This window comes from Lemur catta, chromosome 2 (assembly GCF_020740605.2).
Source record: "Lemur catta isolate mLemCat1 chromosome 2, mLemCat1.pri, whole genome shotgun sequence".
Taxonomy (NCBI): domain Eukaryota; kingdom Metazoa; phylum Chordata; class Mammalia; order Primates; family Lemuridae; genus Lemur; species Lemur catta.
In genome coordinates, this window is record NC_059129.1 from 107,392,261 (window position 1) to 107,417,251 (window position 24,991).

The following is a 24,991-nucleotide window of genomic DNA, read 5'->3' on the forward strand; positions in this document are numbered from 1 at the left end:
TTGAGGAGGAGGGGAAAAAAAGAGCTGAGAGGTAATGAATGCTGTAGCATTCACATTAAGTATCTCATGTTGTCAAATAAATGGGACTTCTATAAGGAAAGACCAGGGCCCTTTTCTTGTTAAGTAGATTGAAAACACCTCCGCCCTACCTTCTCCTGGCTCCTCTATAAACTGAAGGATTTTCACTGCCATTCTATTAGATGGGGAAAACAAACTTTAAACCTACCTTATTCCTGGTATAAAGATAAGGCACCAGCTTTTGGAACACCTTTGGCACTTGTTCCATTGTGTCATTATTAACAACATGTAGCATGCAGACTGGAAGTGTAGTATATACTTTGGGAAGCAAAATCATATCTTGAGGAACCAAAAATGTTTCCCTGTAATTACAAAAGCAAACTTTCCCTTGACATGGATCTTAAAGAAAGTCTGAAATTAGGCTTAATGCCAAGAAATTTAAAAAAAGTCTAAAATTCCAAATAAGTATAAGGTATACATATTATTTTCTTTTAAAAATTACTATTAATATGCTATTTTCATGTAAATGAGAACTCCACTAATAAATTCCATTTTATAAGTAATTTGTGACTTTTACCAAATATGCTGTTGCTTAGAAATAAAAGAATATCTTTCTATACTAAAAGCATATTAATGTGTTATATTATTTTTTCATGCATATAATAATTAACATTCTTCATATTTTGATGAAAGAAACATAAATAAAAGTTTCTATAATATCTCATTCAAGGGTAGCAACTTTGGAAGAATTTTAACTAAGTCATGAAAGCAACCTAGAAGCCAAGACTGTTATTACTATCATAAATAAAACTCTATAGATATGAATATTGCCAGTATATAGACTATACCTGAATACTATAAACCAAGTATTTGGTGGCTGATCTTGATAGGTCACAGTATAGTCAGCAAAAGCAATCTTAGTGTCTTCATCTTGATAGCATGGATAAGATTCCATAGACTTGCACTTGCTTTTAAACATTAGTCTAGAAGTGTCAAAATATATTAAGTATCAATAGCAATAGCCACTTTTAAAATAAACTCTATTTACAAAAAAGAAATAGGCAAAAGATAATATAAAGTATTATAGGACATTGTTTGCTGGATTGAGTTCTTGATCAACGTGGCGGGGGGGGGTTGTGTGGCCCATGGTACCTGGTGCCAAAGCAGGGGAACCCATTCTAGGTCAACCATAACAGATGTCTCTCAAAGGTGCTCAAGGTTACCTGAAGCTCTTAGTTAAAGGAGAATGTAATTCATGATCAAGGGAGTTATCAAAGTTTATAGGTGGGAAATCAGAACCAAAATTCAAACTATAAGGATAAGAAAACTAGAAGCAGGCAAACCAGCAATAAAACTGGGTGAGAGTCACTGAATGGTCTGGAACTGAGGTATAGAGTAGAGATGAGAATGGAGTTTAAAGTTAGAAACAGGTTTGGAAAAATAGATTTAACAAAACCGAGAGCATGAACAAAGGGAGATGGCTACAGTTTTCCTTCTGCAAGATTTCTGGTGCGTGAGGGAGTGGAGCATGCTATGGTTAAAATGATTATGGGCTGAGATTTCTCCGTGTTTGCCCACTGGAAGGTTGTGGCATATTCCAAAACATGATGGAAATGATGGTGTGATGGGTCTTCCAGGTCTTATCCCTCCTACTCAGCCAGAAACTGGATCTAGTCTTAGTAACACCAGGACTATGGGGTCCTTTATACAATGAAGGCATTAGCCAGATGGAAGCCATTATGGCCATAGAGAACCATTCTCTGCTAGAGGTCTAGACAGAGCTGGAGGTGTTCTTGTCTTCCAGAAGGCAGATGGTTTCACTGATTGTCAGTGGGAAGACAAGCCATGGATGTCCTTATGGAGGATAGAATTCACATGCTCCATTTGATCATTGGTCTTTGTCAGTAGGAGGAAATTAACAGGGTAATACTTGAAGGGGATCTAAAAGGCCTTTGAAAATGATGACAAGAACCAAGAATAGGGCGACCATATATCCCGGTTTGCCCAGGATAGTAGTGGTTTATAGTCCTGGTATAACTATAAATAGTTCTCCATCTTTCCTTGTCAAAGTGTCCCAGTTTGGATCATCAATACATGGTCACCTTAGCTACGAACTACAATGTGTCTGTTAGTGCAGAGAACCTCTGTGTTAGAGCTGGCCAGATCTACACATTTACAAATGGCTGTGCCAACACAGGAATTATGCAGTTCACAGAGGGAATTGTATGCAATGGGACCTGCCATCATTGTAAAATAAGGGTGGGATTTAGAGTCTTCCCAGATTGTCACTGTTGCCCTCATACATTCTATGCTTTTTCACATACCTCAGGAAATCCTAATAAACATAAGGCCATCACAATCCTGCTGTACTATGTGGAATATCTTGAATGACCCTGAGAGACATCCCCGACAGCTGGAAGATTCAGGCTCAATTAAGAATACTTTTAATTTAGTCTAATCTGACTCCTTAATAGGGGAGCTCATTTTCTATTAATAGCAAATCCTTCACGAAAATTAGGTATAGAATTTGAGCCAGAAATCATCCTATGGTAGGCCCTACCATGATTCCAAATGCAGAAGCAAGTTGGAAAAGGTTTGTGCTCTCTGTGTACATCCATACAATTAGAATTTTAGGCAAAAGTGTACTCCTTTTAGAAAACAGGCATTCTTAGAGCAAAAGTTAATGAAGTTGGCGTTATCAGGCAATAATGACACCTGTGGGCCAGGATTAGGGTGAGGTGAGTGAGGCAGTCACTCTTGGGGTTGGGCAAGTGTAGAGCTGGATTTTTTCTTTAGTTACAATTTTGGTATTTGGTTCATCATTGTTTTTCATTAATTTTAGACTATTTTAAATTTTTACATATTTTATATATAACTTTCTATTTGTCTCTTGGTTAGAAATAGAAATTCAATTATTTTATATTGGCCTTGAAGGCAGCAGCAGCACTTTGTCTTAATTCTAACAGCTTCCATGTAGATTTTTTATTATTTTCTCTACACACAATCAAATCATCTGTTAACAGTGGAGGTATTATTTTATCCTTTTAAATTCTAGTGACTTTTATTTTACTTTATTGTATTTTTGCCCTTCTTGGAATTTCAGGATTGCCTTGAATAGAAGTGGTTGGGTAGGCATCTTTTTCTCATTCCCAAATTCAGAGGAAAGCTTTCAAATATTTCATTACTAATTGTGTTTGCATTAGTTTTTGTTTTGTTTTTATACTAGATTCCTTCATATATTAAGGAAGGTCTTTTTTAATCCTTGTTTGCCAAAAGATTTTTTAATTTTGAAGGTATTTTAAATTATATCAAATGCTTTTTCTGAACCCATCTATATGACTAAATCTTTTGTCCCTTTTTATTATTAATATGCTAAATTACAGTGACTAATTTTCTAATATTAAACCACCATTGCATGACTGGGGATGGGGAGACCGACTTAATTATGAGGTACTACCATTTTTAGACAAATCCCATTTTGGTTTGCTAATATTTTATCACATAATTTTTGCATCTATGTTCAAGAGGGTGATTTGTTTGCAGTTTCATTTCTTATACTGTCCTTGAATTTTTGTGTCAAGGTTATGAGTTGGAAAATGTTTCTTCTTTTTCTATTCTCTGAAAAGTATATAAGTAAGATTAATCTTATTTATTCATAAATTCACTAGATAAGCCATACTGCATAACACTAGAGAGTACATCTAGTACTCTTTCCTACTAGAGTATTATCTAAATGATTACTTTAAACAGTAGTAATTTAATTATTACTCTTATTTGTAATATTGCTTAGAACTTTTTAAAAGCTGCCTGGGTTTTGCATTACTACTGTCATGAATTTACTCCTACATATAGCTAATTAGTGTGATTGTCCTTTGAAGATAGTATTTCTTATTTCTGTGGCTGCTTGTAAGCCTTTTCTTTTGGTCTTTGATTTGCAGCAGCAGTTTGACACCAATGAGTTGAGGTGTAGTGTTTTTTTGTTGTTGGTGGTGGTTTGCTTTTGGTTTTTTGTTTGTTTGTTTATTTTAAATCTTTCCTGCAGGGGGTTTACAGAGTCTCTTGAAAATATGAGAATATGAGTTGATGCCTTTTATCAGTTTTGGAAAGTTCTCAGCTATTATCTTTTACATTCTGGGACGCTAATTATATATATGCTTGACTTTCTGAGCATGTTCCATCTGTCCCTCATGCTATTTCCTTATTTTTTACTCATTTTCTCTTATGCTTCAGCTGGGATACTTTTTATTGACCTATTTCCCAGTTCACTAATCTCTTCTTCTATCCTGCCTAATCTGTTATTAAACCCATGAATTAGTTCTTAATTTCAGTTATAAAAATGTTCATTTATGTAATTTGCATTTGACTGTGTTTTATTAATTAAATTAATCTCAAACTTTTAATCTATTTTCTCTTCCTTTATTTTTTATTTTCTTGGGCATTTTCATCATAGAAATTTTTTAGAAATTTTCTTCTGTCACCTCCAACAACATCTGGATCTCCAGAGGGTCTGCTTCTTTCAAAATAATATATTTCAATCGCTTATATATATGTGTGTGTGTGTGTAATTTTCTCTTAGTTTTGTTCAGATTATTCCGTCTCTTGGACATGACTTATGGCTAGAATGCAGCTTTTCTAAGGCTCAACCTACTGCTGATTTGCCCCCATTTAGAGACTGTTGTCCTCCAAGGATTTCACCCGACTACTTTAATTGTTTACTGGGATGCCTTCTTCTACAAGGTCCTAAACTCTATTTTTTGTCTTGTCAGCACCATAAGATTGGGAAACTGTTCCGTTTTTCAGAATTTTTTAGATGTGTGCTTAGAATTTTAGATATATGCAATTGAGACATAAATAAAAGTAGCAAGTACCATAGAAATGTTTCAGATAAAATATCATGGAAGTTCAAAAGCAATGGCATTTTTAGCTTCAGTGATTGGGAAAACTCAGTAAATATGTTAGCATTCAAACTGAACTTTGAAGGATACCAATTTACTGCAATAAGAAATATCATTTTACTGCCTTACCTTAAGAGTGAAAGTGAATACTGTTCTAAATTCGGTTCCAATATAGCCCAAACCTTTTGAAGAGTACCTGCAACACTGATATTTTCTTTTGTATCTAAAAATAATAATAAAAGTAACAATATTAAAGCTATAAGATGTCTAAAAGATCGTCTTGTCCACAGCCTTCATTTTTACAAGTGAAGTTGAAACTCATAAATAAGATGGTATCCAAAGTCATGAGCTTTATTAGCAGAAAAAATCATATTTAATATAGAGCTATAAACTTCTATTCAAGAGCTCTGCTCACCATGTTATGCTGTTTCCCTTCATCTTTAGTTTAAAAATCATAAAATGTTCTTTGATCTAATTTAAGATAGTCATCAAAGAATTCACATATAGAGATCTCTGTTACACCAAAAATTTTTTTATGAAAGATCTTTTCTCAGAAAAAGTAATCCATCCAGATTTTCTAAAGAGCAATGGCTAATAGAATCTGGATAGAGCTCAATCCACTGCATCATCTGCAGATGGCTTAAAAGTAGTTGATTTAACAAGAAAATGTGAATCCATATTAAGTGCCTGAAATTTACCATATTGGAAACTGGCATTTCTTTTTCTAATTATCTTATCTTAATTTCTTCATGTGCATACCAGTATCTAAAACTGATATCTTAATGTATTTTCTTATTTATTGTATGCTTACCACCACTAGATACAAGATTCACCAGAGCAGAAACCTTGTTTTTTTTATTGATTTCCATAAGGCCAGAATCTATAACATTGCTGTACACACAGAAGAGTTATTCAATAAATATGTATTGAGTGGAAGAAATGCAAACATTATTAAGTATATTATTAAATTGCTCAAGTTTTTCAGTCTCTAAAAAGGGAAATAAACCATTGTATAAATATGATTTCTCAACATATATGCACACCAAAAAGCATATTTCACCATCTGCTATGGCTTGAATGTGAAACCATGTCAACCACTTATGTTGACAGTTCACATGTTGGAAACTTAATCCCCAGTGCTTCAGTGTTGAGAGGTGGGACCTTGGAGATGATTAGGGAGTGGGTTAGTTATGGAGGAAGTGGGTTCCCAGTGAAGGGATGCGTTCTGGACCCCTTCCCCACCTCTCTTTCTCTCTCTCTCTGTCTCTCTTTGTCTCTCCCTCCTGCGCTAATGTACATGCTCTCTTGCCCTTCCACCTTCCACCACAGCATGATGCAGCAAGAATTCCCTCATACTTTCCAGCCTCCAGAACTGTGAGAAACAAATCTCTGTTCTTTATAAATTATCCAGTCTGTGGTATTCCATGATAGGTGCACAAAATGGATTAAGGCACCATACATTTAGTTTGATGAATGCATATATTTTTTTCTAACAGAAAAAGAAACAAAAATCAGACAACTCTAACATTTTACTATCGCTAACTATGCAAAATAGGTTTTACTTTTTACCTTTGTATATCTGAAGTTTTTACTGCTTAAACATTTTGACTATTGTCATTAAATGTTTCAAATAGACACATTTTTACAAGGAAATGTTTCAATATAAGGGAAGAATTCTATTAGAGGTCAGATTTTTCCTATCAAAATGGAAAGCCATAAAGTAAGGTGACTCTAAAATACTTTCCATTAACATACATGAACAAACATTCATTCTTACATACACAAGTTCATTTTATAAACATTTGAAAAATTATACCTGGTAGTCTGGCTTTCATAAGTAATCTAACGTAAGTCCCTCTCCACATGGCTTGAATTTTAATTGCTGCTGCTACCTCCTCAGGAGAATACTCTTTATCACTTGTTGGCATACAATATTTAATGTCTACCCATTCCGCTGGAAAGAGAAAAAAACTTTGAGCTGAAAGTCATATTTAATTCCTTCCCCAAGTTTCAGTGCCTTTAACTACCAAAGCCCTCTGACATATGAAATGGCACAATGGGAGATTTATCATCATATTTAACACTGCCCATTGCAGGTGGTCCTTTTTTTTTTTTGAATGTGAACATTCTAGAGGAGGGAAACACATGAAATAGTGACACCTTAGTGAATTACTACTATTGATTCCTCTCTGACAATAGCCAGCGGCTTCTCTAAAAAATGAAAGGAAATGTTAAAATTGTGAGAACAGAGCATGGGAAGGGGAGGCGGGTAGTTACTTGGGTTGGAGGATCTTCCCAGCATTCCTCAAATCATATCATATAGATTAGGGACTTTCACATTTTTTAAGGTTAGGTAGGAACAGATAAAACAGGGAAATTTGGGGTTTTGCTGGAAGTATGGATGGCAGGGATTGGGAGTAGGGCATACTTCTCAGATCCTCGCAACTCCGGAGCTTCCCAGAGCATAGCTAGAACTCCATGACTGCCCATGCAGACCTGTCCTACCTACACCACAAACACTTCCAGTGCACTTTTCTCAAATTATTTATCTTATATAAGGCTAGGAATTCCTTGATTAGATATCTAAAATTAATCAGTACCTAAAGAAACCTCCTCCAAGGAGGAATCAAGTAACTCCAGGTCCAAAACCATAGCACGGAATGCAAATTTGAAGTTTGGAAGAGGTTTTGTTAATTGAACTTTTTTCATTAAGCACCATAAAGAAATGTGAAAAACCTGAAATACATATAAAATACATTTATATATCTTTTAAACCAAGAAAATACTATCACCTGGTCAGAGAAGCTCTAAAAATCTTTAGATACTCTAAAAATAAAAATAAAAAAACATTTTGCAGATATATACACAATCTAACAGAAGACTCTTCAAAGTTTCACTTGCCCAGGAAAAGACCAAAATTATTATTTGACTATTTCTAATTTAATAAAATTAAATCACTATAATAATGTTTATAATATACACTCAATCAAAATATAGCATTAAACTGGCTGAGGAGATACAGCATAAGATAAAAAGTATGATCCTTGTGCTTAAGCAAGTTAATATCATATTTCATTGATTTTTGAGATGCCATCCAAGGCAAGACACACTGTTATTTCATGTGTTACAAAAAATGAAAATATGTTGCTTAGAGTTTTTATCACTTTCTTATCACTTAGTACTTACTCCATATTGAAAAAGCTCTTTTAGATTTATTTAGACAAAGCTTTTTTACCATATGTCACATAGCTGTGCCATTACCAAAGTATAACATGAATATGTTTTATTAACAAAATAGCTCCCTTTTGCAGAAGTGATGCACACACAAAGACCCCTTACATATTAAATCAATGCTAGCCGCAAAAGGCCCATGCACAGAGGACTCCTGGAAGCCGGAATGGTGACCACACATGGGCCCAGTGGCTTGGGGCTCTCTCTCACCCAGGCTCAATCATCTAACCTGTCAGCAGCAGAAACTGACTCTGATCTTTCCATATAGTGCCATCCTCTGAGGGGTCCAGCCAGTCACTTAGTGGCAAGGTGATTTCAGTGGACTTCTAACAAGGTGGGCCAGTGAGTCCTTACTATAGAATTGATACCTACCTCAGGTAGAAGTTTGCTTTCTCCATCCTCAGTTTTTCTACCAGCATCATCATTCAGGAAATTATAGAAAACTTGATTTACAAACATGGGATCCAGCCTAATATATCCTTGGACCATGAGCCACATTATATAGTGAGGATTTAACCATTGGGAATAGTCTGGAACCCGCTGGTCCTACCATATACCATAGACAGAATTGATAAAATTCCTGGTAGAGTGGAATGGCATATGAAAGGCTCAGTTGAGAAGCCGGCCTGGAGATGACACCCTGTAGTATGTATATATTGAACAAAAGACCAATAGGTGGCGCTTTATCTGCATAGCTAAAACATACAGGCCTGAGATTCAAAAGCTAAAAGTAGGATTGGCCTCTCTCCTTGTCACTTGCCAAGCCTCATTTGCAGAATCTGTGCTCTTTCCCTGCAACAAGGGGTTTGCTGGATTGGAGAACCTATTTCCTGGGGGAGGGAGGCAAGGGAGGCTTCCACAAGGGAATCCAGTGTGATTTACAGTAAACCTAAACTATGACATATGCCTGGTTGCTTTATGTTTCTCATCCTGGTTGACAAGTAGGAAAAAAGGAATTAGCACAACGGGATAAGAGAAGAATTCATGCTGATTGTCATGTGGTACTAGGGTTCCTGCTACATAATGGGGGCATTAAGAATGTTGTCTGAAACCTGCTGGGACACTTCTTGATGTTTCCATAGTAAATGAATAATTGCAACAACCATAGCCTGACAAGAATAAGGCACCAAGGTCTTGCACCAATCAGGATTGCAGATCTGGGTCACCTACCAGATCTTCAGTAACTAGAAACACTGTCTGGAAAAGAGGGAAATCTAGAATGGATGGTAGAGAGAGATACTGAATACCAGCCATGGCCTCAAGGCCAGCAGTAGCTTTGGAGACTACAACTTTTTTGTCATAGGGTGCTTTAGTTATTTATTCGTTTAATTTTAGAGCATGTGACCAGCTACCAACTTGAAGAATGGATGTCAGAGTTTACTTACTAAGGGTGGGGTCAGATTAAGGCAAATATTTCTTAAGTATTACTCATGCCCCAGGTAAGTGGTTCTCAAATGGGAGTTGATTTGCCCCTCAGGCAGGGTTGCATGATAAAGTACATAACACTGTAAGGGTAGATATAAATTAAAAATAAGAAACTTAATCCTTCCGATAGAAAGTAAGGGAAGATATTTCTCCTCCCACACCTTTGTCTTAGAAAACCTGTAATTTGTAAGTTCGTTCTCTCTCTTTCTTTCTCTCTCTCTCTCTCTCTCACTGAAATGTACCTAAATCTTTTTAAGAACTAAATAAGCCTCTAGACTGTTACAAGTCAGGAAGGTTTTTCTCAAGGACCTGAGAACCATCTTTTTGAAATGTTAATCAAGGTAGATAGCATTCCTATCTCCCAGTTTCTTTGGGAGAGTAGAAGCCTAAGGTTAGCAGGCTCCTTGTCCTGGGTTGCAAAACTAAATCTTTTCAAAAGGCGTTAGAAGTTTTTTTCTCTTGTATAAAGCTAATTAATTAGCTAACATGATGGTCACCCCTAACACCAAGTGAATTCAGGAATAACTATGTGTGGCAAATGGTATTATTGAGTCCTTTCACTTGAGGACTAGTTACTGTTTATCTTGATAGCCTGTATGAAATGGGCTATATCTGCTTGCTGTATAAAAGGGTGGATTTTTCTGTCTGTACAATCTCTTAGTGGATTGCTTTTTATACACATCACCTTCTGGCTCACTCAACACCAAAATTGTTTTCTTTCCCTGCATTTGTGAAGGGGTCTTCTATGTTAGGAGAAGATTTTGTTTTTAATTATATTTCCCCAACAACCCCCAACATCCAGTCAAATTTGAATAACAGATAAAACGAACTTTTAGTATAAGTAATTTTTAGCATACATATATGCCCTAAATACTACACATATTGTTTGTTTTCATGAAATTAAAATTTAACTGGGTGTCTTGTATTTTTATTTGCTAAATCTGGCAATGCTACCCCCCTCCAGGGACATCTGGCAACATCTGAAGTCCTTTTCAGTTGTCTAGAGGGTGGAGATCAGAGGTGCCATTAAACATGCTGCAAGGCACAGGGCAGCCCCATAACAAGAATTATCTGACCCCAAATGTCAATAGTGTGAGAATTAAAAAGAGCCAGACCCGTGGTCGCCTGGTTTCAGTGCAGCTGTTGGGGACAGGTCCATACATGCCTGATCTCCCTCCTCAGGGAGCTCCCAGGAAGCCTCTTTGCTTCTGCCCTCAAGGCTGTGTGTAAAGCCAGAAAGCTCCCCAGCCACAGCAGGAGCCCAAGTTACAAGTGTGAGGAAGTTAAAGCCCCCAAGGGCACCTGTCCACCAGTGGGGAAAAGAGTTGTTGGATAAGTGCCGCTCTCTTGCCAGCCTGTAGTGGGACCCTCTCAGGGATGTTTTACACATTTCATGAGGACCCCCTGCCCGTCAGCCCCAGGAGCCCGCAGCAGGAATGATCACATCCTTTCACTGATTTCTTTCTTTTTCTCCTTTCATTCTTCCCACTCCCTCATTTCCACTTTCTGAAATCACTTCCCATATAAATTGTCTCCATCCAGAATATTTTCTCAGGCTCTGATTTGGGAGATCACCTAGTAGAAAGTTTATCGTGTCAAAGGCAAATTCCCTTCTGTGAACGTCATATCCAGAACATGCTTACCCTGAAGTGCTGCGCAGTGAGTTCTTTATTGTGGAGGGGGAGAGGGTAGTGAGCCGCTTGCAGATACTTCAGGGCTGCAGCAAGTTTACCCTTATCTTTGAAGTTAGCAATCACATTTCCAACAGCTTTCAAAATCAACAGGGACTGCTCTGTAAAGCGGTAGCTCTCCTGCAAAGACAGAGCATAGCAGCCATCTTCATCTGCATTTATTGAGGTGTCATTAAGTTTTTAATACGTTAATTTCTGTTAAAATATTACACCTTTGCTAGATGGCTGATTCGATAGTTATTTACAGAGAACTTACAAATCAAGACATTTTACTAGATGCTGTGGTCCCGGAGGTAGAAAACAAGGAATGCAACTCCCACCTGGGTGGGAACACATAGAAGGAACGACCGCCTCATTGGGGCTGAGGGAAACTTCTCCAGAGTGTTAATATACAGACCTAGTTCTGACGGGACATCTAGGATTAGCTGGACAAAAACTGTGTGGGGTTTGAGGACTGGTAACAGAAGAGATTTCAGAGGGAGAGCCCGAAAGAATCTAGCGCTTGCACTGCTGGCTGCCTCCTGCTGTCACTCTGAGGAAACAATAAAAGCAAGAAGGAGGTGGTTCAACTAATTTTTTAAAAATCTGAGGAAAGCCTGAGGTGTTTGAAGACTATCAGTTGGTGCGAGGTGGGTAGTGGTGGAGTTGCCTGGAGCAGCCGGTGCTTGGAGGCCACATGAAGAGGGTGAAAATTGGAGGAAAACCTTTTTTCCCAGAGGGCACCGTGGTGCAGAAACTCTGAGGAATGGCACAGCGAGTGTGTCTGGATGGTGCAGACGCCCTGCCAGGCTGAGATGCTGATGGAGACAGATGCAACTGACTGGCCACCAGAACACATCGCTTCTCCATCACCTCCTCCAAATCCCCCCAGAGCCTAGGGAACGCCGTATCTCAAGGGTTTTTCTCCCTAGAGTGGAACCATGACCAGCAAAGTTCTCTGGTCCCTGGCAGTGCTGGGATGGGCCAATTCCGGCTGTCAGGAGCGTGAGGCCCTCTGCTCCTGGGCCAGTCTTTCCCCTTTTGCTTCTTTGTTAGCATCAAAGAGCAGCGGGGCTTGGGCTGGAGCCCCAGGAAGCTTTACAAGATAGAGCAGTGATGACTCCAGGGAAGCAGGAGCTTACAGACCAAAACAAGCGAACACCTGGGTAGTTAAACCACCTAAAAGAAGGCAACAAACTGGATAATGCATATCAGCTACAGCAGAACTATTTTTAAAAAGATGAGAATTTGAAATGAGCAGGATAAACATAGTTAAGAAAATAAGGGACATCTGCTTATAAGGCACACTGGCTGATCTGCCTCCTGTGCTTACCAACCAGGAGGAAAGAGACCTGGAGAGAGACAGCACAGCAAGTAGAGGAGGGAGCCATGGGGACTCTTGCAGCCACTGCCTACACAGGCAAGAATGTGCGAGCGGGGCATGTCTGGGCCATGAAACTGCGGTGTAGGGGAGCTGGTCTCGAGCCATCTTCTTGCTGCAAGATTTGCTATCTGGCTTAGAGAATCCCACTAAGACAAGGTTGTGCCACTTGGAGTTGGTTTGTTTGTTCATTTGTTTTTGGTGGGGAGGCGTTGGAGCTGAGGAACTGTCAGGAATTATGCAGTGGGAAAGCCATAGACGAATCTTCCCTCAACACACATGCACAGATAGAGGACATCTAAAACCAAGAGAAGACTTCAGAGGAGACGCTGGCCCCATTTATCTCATCACTTCTTCCAGACTGGTCGGAGCAGAGGAGCAAGAGAAACCACAGAAAGCAGAAAGAGAGAAAGGAGATGAAGGAAAATGACAGAACCTTCCATGGGCGGCCCCTTACCCTCAAATCCCAGAGACACATATTCTAAATTCCTTGGGCCAAGGAAAGAATGAAAGGAATAAAAGAGATCAAAAATTTAAACTGTATGAAAAAGGACTGTACTGATTGATCCTTTATACCCCAAAGGACCAAAGATGTTAACAGATGTCAAAGGGGATCCAACAGAGTGGAGATGAGAACAAATCATTAGAGACAAAAAAAACTATTTTGTTTATATCTCTACAGGGTTTAGACTGTTCGTTATACATGTTGCAGTTGGGACTTTCTTGCAGAATATACTTAATAGTTTTAAAAGGTTAAAAAAAATGAGCAAGTTGAACAAAAAATAAAAATAGCATTTAGTACACACTCTTTGAAAATAAAGTACACAAGAATTGCAGTTGCTAAAATATTTACCGGCTCAAAGTTGGGCAGCACGGCATCTTCATCCCCGATGGCGAAGCTCACCATGCTGCAGATGTGTATGGAATGCCCCACGGGGGAGTAGGCAGTGAAGAGCAGCATGTGCCTCCTGAGGAGAAGGGACACTGGTGAGGACCCACGAAGGGTGCAGTGGCCTTTGCCTCTGTTAGTTGCCTGATGACGGTTTGGAATTCAAACTAAGTCACAGGTTAGTGAAGAGTTGAATTTTTATAACACAGATGGGATGAACACCTCTGAATTTTTACTCCAAAAGAACCCTAAGAGATTATGAGATTTCTATTTTACTAATTATGTAGGACAAAAGTGGACTAAATGCCAAACTGCTCTCCAGCACATGGTAGAGGTATCTCCTACACGCTGCAGTCACATCGTGACAGATTGGTCTTGATTTCTCCCTAACAACAAAAATAACTCATGTGGGCATAGGACTTTGTAGATTTCATAGCCTTTTCCTCACAAATGCATCATTTCATGTATGTTAATTGTGTCTCCCTCACCAGCAAGCAGGATCACTGAGAACAGGGACATTCGCATTCCCTTGGTTATAAACACTTAGAGCGTGTTCAAAACATCCAAGTGGATGGGTTAGGTCCTAGGGGGAAAACATGGTTAGAAGATTCTTCATTAATTCTCTCTGCTTGGTGGTCTCAATGGATGAGCACTCAGACAGAGTAATTTGATATCTGGGAGAATCTCTCCATGCCAGAGTGTTTAGGGCAGATGTGAAAAATGTTGAAGTTTTAAAATTTATTATTTTCTAGAAATACAGGATGCTTGCCATACATTAATTTAACATTTAATTTTGTTACTTATGCTTTGCTTTTTGCACAAGAGCTCTAGTTTTTCATTGAACACATCGAATTAGCATGATTGATCTTGGGGAAAAAAAACCTAGTAAAAATATCTATTTTATCTGAAACATAAGGTAATATTTTGAATTTTATTCATCAAAATCAAGAAAATTTTTTCATTGTACATATTTTCTTTAAAATGGAAACTGGGATGTGTTCATCCAGCTTTGTCTTAATTAAAAATAATATCTAACAAAAATAAACTACAGGTAAAACTATAGATTGGCAGAGGAAAACTCTATGTTTATCAATCTTTATTTGAATAAAATCAAGGTTCTTGCTATGGAATATAATAAGATTCATGAGAAAATAAAAGAAATTCTTTAATAAATTAATTTTAGAAATAGCTAAGTTAAACAAGTTTAAACAAGATTGTTTACTAAAGAAGTTCCCAGAATCTTTGACAATTATGAATCCTCTAAAAGATTTAGTGTATGGCATTTCTCAATTTGTTTGTTTATGAAATAATTTTTCTCAAGAATCATGATAGACCTGTGCCTTGTGAAATCACTTCAGGAAACAATATCCTGGAATCCATGTTGTTTACTTCTTTAGTAATCAACAGTTTACAAGGCTTCAGAAAATTCTTACTATGGGAAAAATGAGGTCCATACCCAACAGGCAGGCGAACCACTGTAGCCTTGGTGGCATACGTATGAATCTTCTGAACAAGATTGCGTGGCTTCAGAGATTTCCAAGAAATTGTTTCAACTGTTAGAAGTCCAGGCTCAATGGGAGGGCTGTCTTTTGTTAAGGCTTTAAGATAAGTGAAAAAATATTGAAATTTGATTGTGGAAGTATAGCCTTCACTCGGATTGTTTTTTATCCAGAGACAACATAAATAGTGATAATAATAATAATAAAGAATTAGAGATATTTAAAAAATGTTCATAAAACATTAGACATTATTCCAGGTAAATAATTTTTGAAAATATTACTGAAGTGGAATACGGATCTTCCTCCTTATCCTGTATTCCTCCTAATAATCATCCTCTTAGGAGAAGAAACCAGGAATGGGAAAATTAGGAAAAGGAGGACATATAGGTATATTTCATTATGGTATACCATCACTTTTATTAATGCTATCTCTATGGCAGTAATTACAAATACTTCTAAATGCAATTTTAAAGGAAGGAAACGTATCACATGTGCAGGGGAAAAAAGATTTTTCTAAGGTACTGTTGAAGCAAGTCAAAATATCTATTTATCTAAATTTTTACCTTTCATTTGCAGTTTTTGACTTTATATAGAAAATAGCAAGTAATTAACAAAATTTCATTTTGATATCAAGTTTCTATTTCAAAATAGACAAATAATATAGACTATTCTTCATCAATGACTGAGAGCAAAATACTTTTTTTCCTATTTTCAGAAAATACTGAAGTTGAGGACAGAAGGTCACAACATGGTCTAAAAACTGCTTTCATGTATATAGAATTGAAATGTTCTAGGGCATGATGTGGCTTCAGTGCTGTCGGTTTGGTAGACTAAACTTAGATTGCTAAACTTAACGAAAGTTTATTATACAACAAGTATTTATTTAGCACACACTATATGCTAGACACCCTTCAAAATATTAAGGTAACTTTGGTAAAAAATAAAACTAACTCCCTGTCCTCAATGTTGACAAGACGTTCAATATTTAGCTTTCAGCAAATATGTATTATATACCAACAGTACCAGGTACTGTTAATTTGAGCTTAAGACAAATGCTTTAACAAAACAGAGAATCACATAATGATGTTTTATGTGTGTGCAGGGGATCAGGGACAGTGCACAGTTTAGAACAGGAAGGAAGGCAGAGGAGAGCTTGAGAGAATTCACTGTGGGAAGATGAAGTAGGTTATTTCTGATTTCTCCTGTCTTTTCAGGGAAAACAGCAGTAAGGTCATCAGCTGAAAATGAGTGAGAGTAAGAGTGGGTGTTGAACATTTGAAGAGAAACAGAGAGCAGACTTGAAGGTCTGCAAATAGTCATCCATAGGAATGAGAGTGGGGAAATGAATGAACTAGACAGCTGTTGGCAGAGCTTTGTTGAGATTTGTCTTTCTCAATTTTAAGCAGGGATAGGCAGTACTTTTTTTCTTCCCACATTCAGCTTCTCTTTTGCAACCACAGGTTAGGTGCAGAGTTGAGTTTAACCAATATTGAGATTTTGCCAGGAAAGTAAGATGAGAGGATAACAAGGGCAAGTGTTTTGAGGGTATATGCAAGGATATAATTACAGTGAAGGACCATAGAATCTATGCTGGGAATGAGAGGATAAAGGACATGAGAAGAGAGATGGACAGAGAGAAAAAGTAGAGTAGAGGGATGGAGGTCCCAGTGGAGTCAAGAATTGTAGGAGTGGGAGTTCTGGAGAGAGTGAACAAAACAGTGAGGAAGCAGGGATCAGAGAGTGCAGTGCTTGAGATTGAGATGATTGAGACGATGCACTAATTGGTAAAGATAAGGTCTATAGTGAAACCACAAAAGTAGGGGGCAAGGTGGGGTAGAGGAAAAGATTGTTGGGATTGACAAACCAAAGAAGGTTTGTGTTTTTCAGTAGATTTTGAAACAGTCAAGAATGATGACATGTATAGGTGAGGGGGAAAAAAAACAGAACAACTAGGTATGCTTAAGAGGTGAACAGATGAGTGCAACCAGGAGAGGTGCCACTGGCAAGAGTGAGTGTGATCCCTGATGTCTGGGGACTAACAGCATTGGAGGAGGGGTACGGGAGGTCCTGTGGGACTCTTGAGAAACTCTGGAAAGGGAAGAAGTTCCTTTATCCATGGCATAAAGATCTCATCATTATCGCATATTGGGTTGCATATTGGGATCAGGTCTTTAAGACCATCATTTTCTCAGAGCCCTCTTACCTCCGTATTCTCCCCAGCGTACCAATGCAGAAAAGCAAACCAGTAGTTCGATAGGTTTTAGACTATCCACAAACAGGTGGTAGGGCACACGTTCTTCTGAGAACTGCAAGAAATTAGGTCAACCATCATACTTATCAGTCCATTATGTTCTACTCCTAATGATAATACGGTACAGAACCTAACATTTGTAGGAAACTTACTGTGTTCTAGGTATCACAGTAAGTACTTTATGGGTTTAATAATATAAAGAAAATTGTACTGGTGAATGCTGAGACCAGCCACCATGTCAAAGAAGCAAAGCTCTTCTCTGTGAGGGAAGAAGAGGGATATGCTTGTTCCAGAAACGAGAAAGAGAGGAGGAGGCTGGGCCCAGGGCTGAGCAGTGCTCAGAGAATGGTTCCTGACAGGCAGGGAGATCACACAGTAACTTTGGCAGAGAATGGGAATGTCTAATGGGGATGCATTAAGGTATTTTAAAGGGTAATATGTGATATAAACTCTCTTGTCCTTCTTTCCACAAAATCTTCAGAAATATATTAATCCATTGCTTGCTGATGCACTAGAGTGTAGATTTTTGTTTGGAGATGCAATAACGTGCTGAGTAAAATCAGAACTTCCCTCAAAAGACAGCCACATACGGGATAAATGTACATGATTTTGATTCATCCTGTACGGGTACTATTTATATCCCTGATTATAGATGAGGAAACTGAAACTTTGGTAAGTGATCTACCAAAGGTCACAGAGCTTGTAAGTGACAAAGGTGAAGTTCTAAAGCAGGTGTATCTATCTGCCTGACTCAAAGGCTGGGACTCTTGACTGTGGCATTATTGTCTCTCAAATTCTCAGTGCTTCAATGTAATTTTGTCTACTGGCATATGGGAAATATGTTCACTATACTTTAAAAGCTTTTCATATTATCTTACCACAATATTTAAATAACCAGTAAATCAATGAAAGAAAAAATTTCTAATAATGGTATTTAAAAGGAAATTTAGTTATTGAATCAAGCATAACAAGATTGCTAGAAACACTTGGGAAAAGCAAACTATGTTTTAAATTATCACCCCCATATTTTTTATCAGTTCTCATTTGACACGATTTCATTTGTTTCCTTTCAGCTACAACATGTATACATGCAAATATGCACTATATGAAAATATGAGGGACCCCTGGACCTGCCAGCCCAGCATTTGTGCCTGAAGAGATTCTGCACTGAGCTCATTTGGTGCCATTTTTAACTGTCTTCATAAATTCAAAACAGTCTTCTGGGTGTCTTCATAAGTAGACTCCACAACTAGGTGGACTATTTCTTCCCCCTAGTCAGTACTACACACCTGCCTCTTCCTCTCAGAGTAGGCAACCACCTACAGAGCCCCTCCTGAGGAATGCTCAAATGGTTCTCTCTGCCCAAGTTTTCATCTCTGACAAGTGCAATGGGAAAGTCATTTCAAAGACTATTTCCTTCCCCAACCTCTGCAGACTGCTCATGGAGCTGAGGGATTATCCTTAGGGGCTTGGATGGCCTTGTCCTGAAACAGGGAACCATACACGTTTCGGTACAATTTAATTTCCCAGAATATGTTATAGTTTTATCAAAATTCCACTCAATGCATAATTTGTTAATTAACTTATTCAACAATTTTTTTTTTTTTATTGAGCTCCTTCCTCATGCCAGGAAAGGTCGTGCAATGGTAAAGAAAGGAGCACAGTCCTTCTAAAGAGGCTAACACCAGGCAGGGGCAGGGAGGGCTCAGAGGAGCGATCAGGCAGTAGGGAAGGTAGGAGGTGAAGAGCATAGAGCGTCCAGAGCGCACGAAGTTGAGCATCTTAACCCAGACTGCAGGGCAGAGAAAGAGGCCTCACAGTCAAGGCCATCTGTGCTGTTCCGAAGGGCTTCCAGGTATTAGCTGGAGGAAGGCAATAGGGACAAAAGGGAAGAAACTCCAGGTAGAGGGAAGAACATGGAAACAAACAAACAAACAAACAAAAACCCAAATCTAGACATGACGGTGAAAATGTGCTTATGTGTTAGGAACTATATACTATTCAGTAAATATTAATTGAAACCAAATGTAGTGAATTTATTTCTATGGTTATCTCCTTCATTTATTAGTGAATCAAAAATTTTTTACTGTGAATTTGTATAATGCAGCTCAGGATTTAACTACTACAGCAGAATCAGATGGATCACCTTTGGGGTTATGAGCTACTGGAATTTTGCTTATTGTCTGGACAAAGGATTAGTAGGAGCCTCTAAAAATTAATTTTTTAATATAATTAAATGCTATATAAGTGTAAAATAATGTTACAAGTTTAGAAATGCTTGAGAAATTTGAAGGTGTTTTTCATTAGTGTGACCCTACCAAAAATTTGAGTATAAGAAGGGGAATAGAAGAGATCATAATATATTTACCTTGAATTCTGATTTTTGAAAGTTAAGACAATATGCACTTGGCTTGTGAAAAATATATATATTCCTGAAAAAGATAATTTATAACAGGTTATTGTCATTATATGCAAAAATTAATACTACATGTTAAGTTTCTTAGAATCAAATAATTATAGGCAGAAAGTTTAAAAATATGACAACTGTATTGAGTTAGTTGCCCTAAAGGGACAAAAATGATCCCAGTGAATAAATTGTCTTCATCTTAACAAGTCTTCCAGGAGAAGCTGGAACTGGCTTGAGATAGGTTTGGCTATTAATGTGTTATGTGGATAATCAGTACATTTATTTTTCCCTTCTAAAACATTTATTTGATAGTACACCAACACCAGGCTAATACTGACTTAACTCTTTTGAATGATATCTAAGAATTAATAAGGTATATAACCACTGTAGTAAATACACAAAAATAAACCCCGATGTGAATTTGTATAACAATGCAGCTTAAGATTTAACCACTATAACGTCATCAGATGGATCACTTTTAAGTACTTACTGAAAGCATACACAGAAGTCTTCAAAATCTAACCATATTTCTTTGGAAACACTATTATCTATTGGTGGAAGTTCTTCTTGCAATTTGTCCTGCGTTTCTGTTGCCGGGGTGACCAAATCTTTTTCCGTGCTAACTCCATCAATTTGGTGGCCCTCGCCCAATCCAAGATCTGTTTGTTCCTCTGTGCCTAGTAGAAAACAAACACGTCAAACTCATCTTATATTGTTAAATAATTTAAATATGGAAAATTATAAAGGGGGGTTTTAATATCAGTCTATTTGGGGGAAAATATTTACTGAGATATTCATTTACATGCAGGCCTCAAATTTGTGGAGGCCCATGCAAAGACACGTTTCATATATTTAGGAGAATTTAGTCATAACTTCTATGCATATCAGAGTGTTCAGAAATTTTGAAACAACTTTGATAAATGTGTGCCTACATTCTTTGGAGATTGTGAAGTTACAACAGAAATTAGCTAGCTTATATACTTAAAATCTGCTATGGACTGACATACTCATATAAGAGGAGATGGCTTAGACAACGAAAGGGGAAATGAAAACTTGAAAGGTTTGCAACAAATTTGTTTCAGTAAGTCATTTAACAACTCCCCACAGTTGGTGATTCTATAGCCTTATTTTATATTTTATTTACCAAGTAATGTCATAAAATGCTTGTAGATTTCTGGATCCAAACTTTTATATATACACATGCCACACAACCCTTTTTTGAAAAAATTTGAGTCTTGGCCAAGTCTTTATTTAAGAACTGAGGAGTTAGCATGGTTTCAGTTGTTTGATCATAAGATGCATGCATTAAAACACATGCACTTTACTCATGGATCCTTAATCAGATCCTCTTTTATGTTTAGCCTGAATTCAACACATGAAATTATCTCATTTTTCTAGCCCAGAGCAGATTAGACTCAACAAGTCAGAGGAGACACTAACGAGGCTGCTGAGTGCCAGAATGGACAGCTAAGAGCTGTCAAGAAGCAGACTTCTGTGTGCCTTAAAGTCCATAGAAAAAGAAATCATGAGATTATTAATTTACCTTTTCCAGGTATAGCTTGTGCAGAATTATTTCCCTAGGAATTGAAAGAAACACATTAAAAAATCATTTTGAATTCAATAAAACATTACAGCTATCTGAAGCACCGAGGTTCTTAAAAGAGTTAAGATAGTTTTTTAAACATTGAAGAAATATATTTCTGGGAAAACTTACTAAAAATAGAGTAAAATAGAACTTAGTTTTAATCTTACAATTCAGAAGATGTGAATTTAATTACACAATTGGCTCAGGGTTTAAGTTTGTGACATTAAAACACATAATGTATTAATTCATTAAGTGGTTGAATTGTAAAAGTTAAATCAGTAATACCCCCAAGTAGACATATTACTTTGTATGAGGAATCTGTCCTTAATACAGAGAAATCAATGAGATTATGATTGTCAAATAATGTACAAAACCTAAAAAGGCTGTTCTCAATTACAAAAATGATTCCTGAAAATTTTAGCAGGGAAATTAAGTTGAATTTATGTGTACAACTCTGTTTTCTCTGGAACATAATTAAAATAAAGGTAAAAAATAAAATGGTATAAACTCATAGAGACTGATTATCAGTCATGTGAACAATATTTTGGATGATGTCAAGTCGATGGAGGAGATAGAGTAAAGATAAGTGAACGTCAAGTATGAAGCAAACCTACCCATGCCTCATGACCCCAGACACAATCAGCAGGTATCTGAGGAGGAGAGAATGAGATACAGCCTGAAAACATGGAAATGGGTTGAATGTCTATATAAGGAACTCCACTTATTCTCCCTAGTCTCTTCTGGTTTAGCATCTAGCCTTCTTCTGCCTACACAGGACACTGGAAATTGCTTCAGGTGGAGACATTAAATGAGAAGCCTCTATATCGGAATTCACAGATATCATGGAAAGCAGGAGAGGCTAAAAGAATATATAATATGAATCTGAGCAGTATAAAGAATACTATTAATATTAAAATAAATATCTTATGACCTAGGTTAGAAAATGGAATATTCATCTACTATAGAAGTCCCCTGTGTGTTTCTTTGGGTTCATATTTCCTATCTGCCACTCAGACTTTAGTATTAAACAGCTCTATACTCTTGTAATTTTGCCAATTATGTGTATATTTGCAAATGACATATAGCTTAGCTATTCACATTCGAATGTTCAGATCTCTTGAAGCCAGTTTGCTTTGGAATAATTCAGAATAACATTTAAGCAGAACTTAAGTTACTGATTTATGGCAGAAATATGCCATAAGGAATAAAATAGTATGTGAATGATAAAGTAATATATACTATAGCCAAATTCTGACTTTCACAACTTTCTTTAACATATAAAGCAGAATAAAATAAAATATTAACTGCATTAAAGTTATTTCACAATTTAAGGAAAAAAATCTATCTTTAAGAGGTGGGCCAATAGTAAGAGTAACATAGTTACCTGAGACAGAGCTCCTGTTATTTGACTCAAGTCTGTCTGGCTAAAGGTTGAAGTTTCATCAGTTTCAGAAAGAGAGGGCAAACCAGAGCCTGGGGGCATCCCTTTCTTAATAACAGAGCGTACATAATGCCTAATGGGAACAAAAACCCCCAAACTTCTGTTATTTTGATCTCCATTTAAAGTTACTAATAAATAACTACAGTTTTGTCATGAGGAGTTCTGATTTTGTTCCTTTTGTCATTCCATTATCTTATCTAGTAATTTTTTTACTTCATGTTAAGATGTTGAATCACGCACTACTGAAAAAATACTCTGTATCAGTCAACGTATTGATGTAACACATTTCTGGAACACCGTTTGGTTTTAAAGGTATGGTGGTCATCTTTGGATTTTGATGATCAAAACATAGTAATCTGACATTTAGAATTGATTTAATTAAGTATCAGAGTAATGTGTCAGTGAAACAGGGCTCAGAGTCGAAATTTAATTGTGAGTCTTGAGCACTTACAGTACACTTCCTCTCAATTGCTGATATGACCCCAAATTGCCCTCGCCATCGCTAGAATTTTATAGGTGCAATAAAAAGAAATTTGTTATAGTATATATATTTTAGGTAAGTGTGTCTCCAAGTTAAAACTAAATTCTTTGTATATACACTTCATCAATTAAAAATTTTTTTTTTCCAGTTAGTGTTTCGTAAAACTTCTTAAGTCATCTCTAAGTAAACTTCTGTGATTTATATGAAACTGCCACTAGAGGGTAGCACAAACATATTTGTTAAGCTCCAATTCTATCAAACAAGGCCATGAGCCAAGAACAGGCAAACCTGGTGTGTTCCAATGATAAAAAGTTGTAATAGCAGTTACTTTCAAGGACTCGCCAAAAAAAAAAAAAAGCAGGGGGGGGGCTTGCTCTTATGTTGACCTGAGAACTCTGTACAGCAAAGCAGGGCAAGGGACATGTCTTTTACATAGGATGAAATGCCATTCACATATCTTTGCCTTTGGCTCTGCTAAATAAAATGAATATGCAATGCATTCATAGCAGATTCAAGCAATGAATAGATTAGTTGAATCCAATCAAGTGATGAAGTCTCCCGTATCTGAGTATTAGAATTTCATCCACCTTAATCAAGTAATAAAGCCGAAAGAAAATACAAGAATATCAAGTAAGGGAATAATTCAGGGTATTTGAGTTATGAAACAAGCCCATTTGTGGTCGCTGTTAGCACAGAGATTCTAAAAGGCTGGGTATAGCTATTTAAATTGTGAGAAAGGTTGTCCTGGTGGTCTGCAGCTCCAATTCTTACAACCCCCCAAATCTCTGATTAGTATGCAGATTTGATTACCCATGAGATAAACAAAAATTAGTTGAAATGGCAAAATCATCATCTTAGTGGGTGTGATGTTTAATTTTAGGTGTCAACTTGACTGGATGGAGGGATGCTTAGCTGGCTGGTCAAGCATCATCCCTGGGTGTGTCTGTGAGGGTGTTTCCAGAGGAGACTGGTGTGTGAGTCAGTGCACTGAGTGGGGAAGATCCGCCCTCAATGTGGGCAGGCAATCCAATTGGCTGGGAGCCTGGATGGAACAAAAAGGCTAAGGAAAGGTGGATTGGCTCTCTCTCTGGGAGCTGGAATGCCCTTCTTCTCCTGCCTTTGGATGTCATAACTCCACGTTCTCTGGACTTTGGACTCTGGGACTTGCACCAGCAGCTCCCCAGGTTCTTAGACCTTTGGCTTTCAGCCTGAGAATTACACCATGGGCTTCCCTGGTTCCGAGGCTTACAGACTTAGACTGAGCCATACACTGCAAGTCCCCCTGGTTCTTCAGCTTGCAGATCATGGGATTTCTCAGCTTCCATAACTGCATGAGCCAATTGCCCTAATAAATCCCCTCTGATATATCTATATCTAAATCTAATCTACATCTATATCTCCTGTTGGTTCTATCTGGAAAACCTTGATAATAACAGTGGAAAACTTTAAGCATAAAATTAATTAGAAAAATTAAGAAGCATTAACATTTTTAGGTTAAGTTTAGATAAATTCTGTCTATATGCTATAGGCTGAATGTTTGTATTCCTCCAAAATTCGTATGTTGAAACTTAATCCTTAATGCAATGGTATTTGGAGGTGTAGCCTTTTAGAGATGATTAGGTCATGAGAGTGGAGCCCTCTTGAATAGATTAGAGACCTTATAAAAGAGACCACAGAGAGATCCTTTGCCCCTTTTTCCCTGTGAGTTTACAAAATGATTGAAAAGATTGAAATGCTTTAACTATCATATAAGGACAGTTAAATTCAATGGTCTTTTTAAGAGAACAAAGAAAATTTCACCTGCTTATGTTATATAAA

General features: G+C 37.3%; 1 pseudogene; it reads right to left on the reverse strand.

The window, feature by feature from the left end:
- LOC123633192 overlaps positions 1-24,991 on the reverse strand; it is a 155,307-nt pseudogene that overhangs the window by 62,177 nt on the left and 68,139 nt on the right.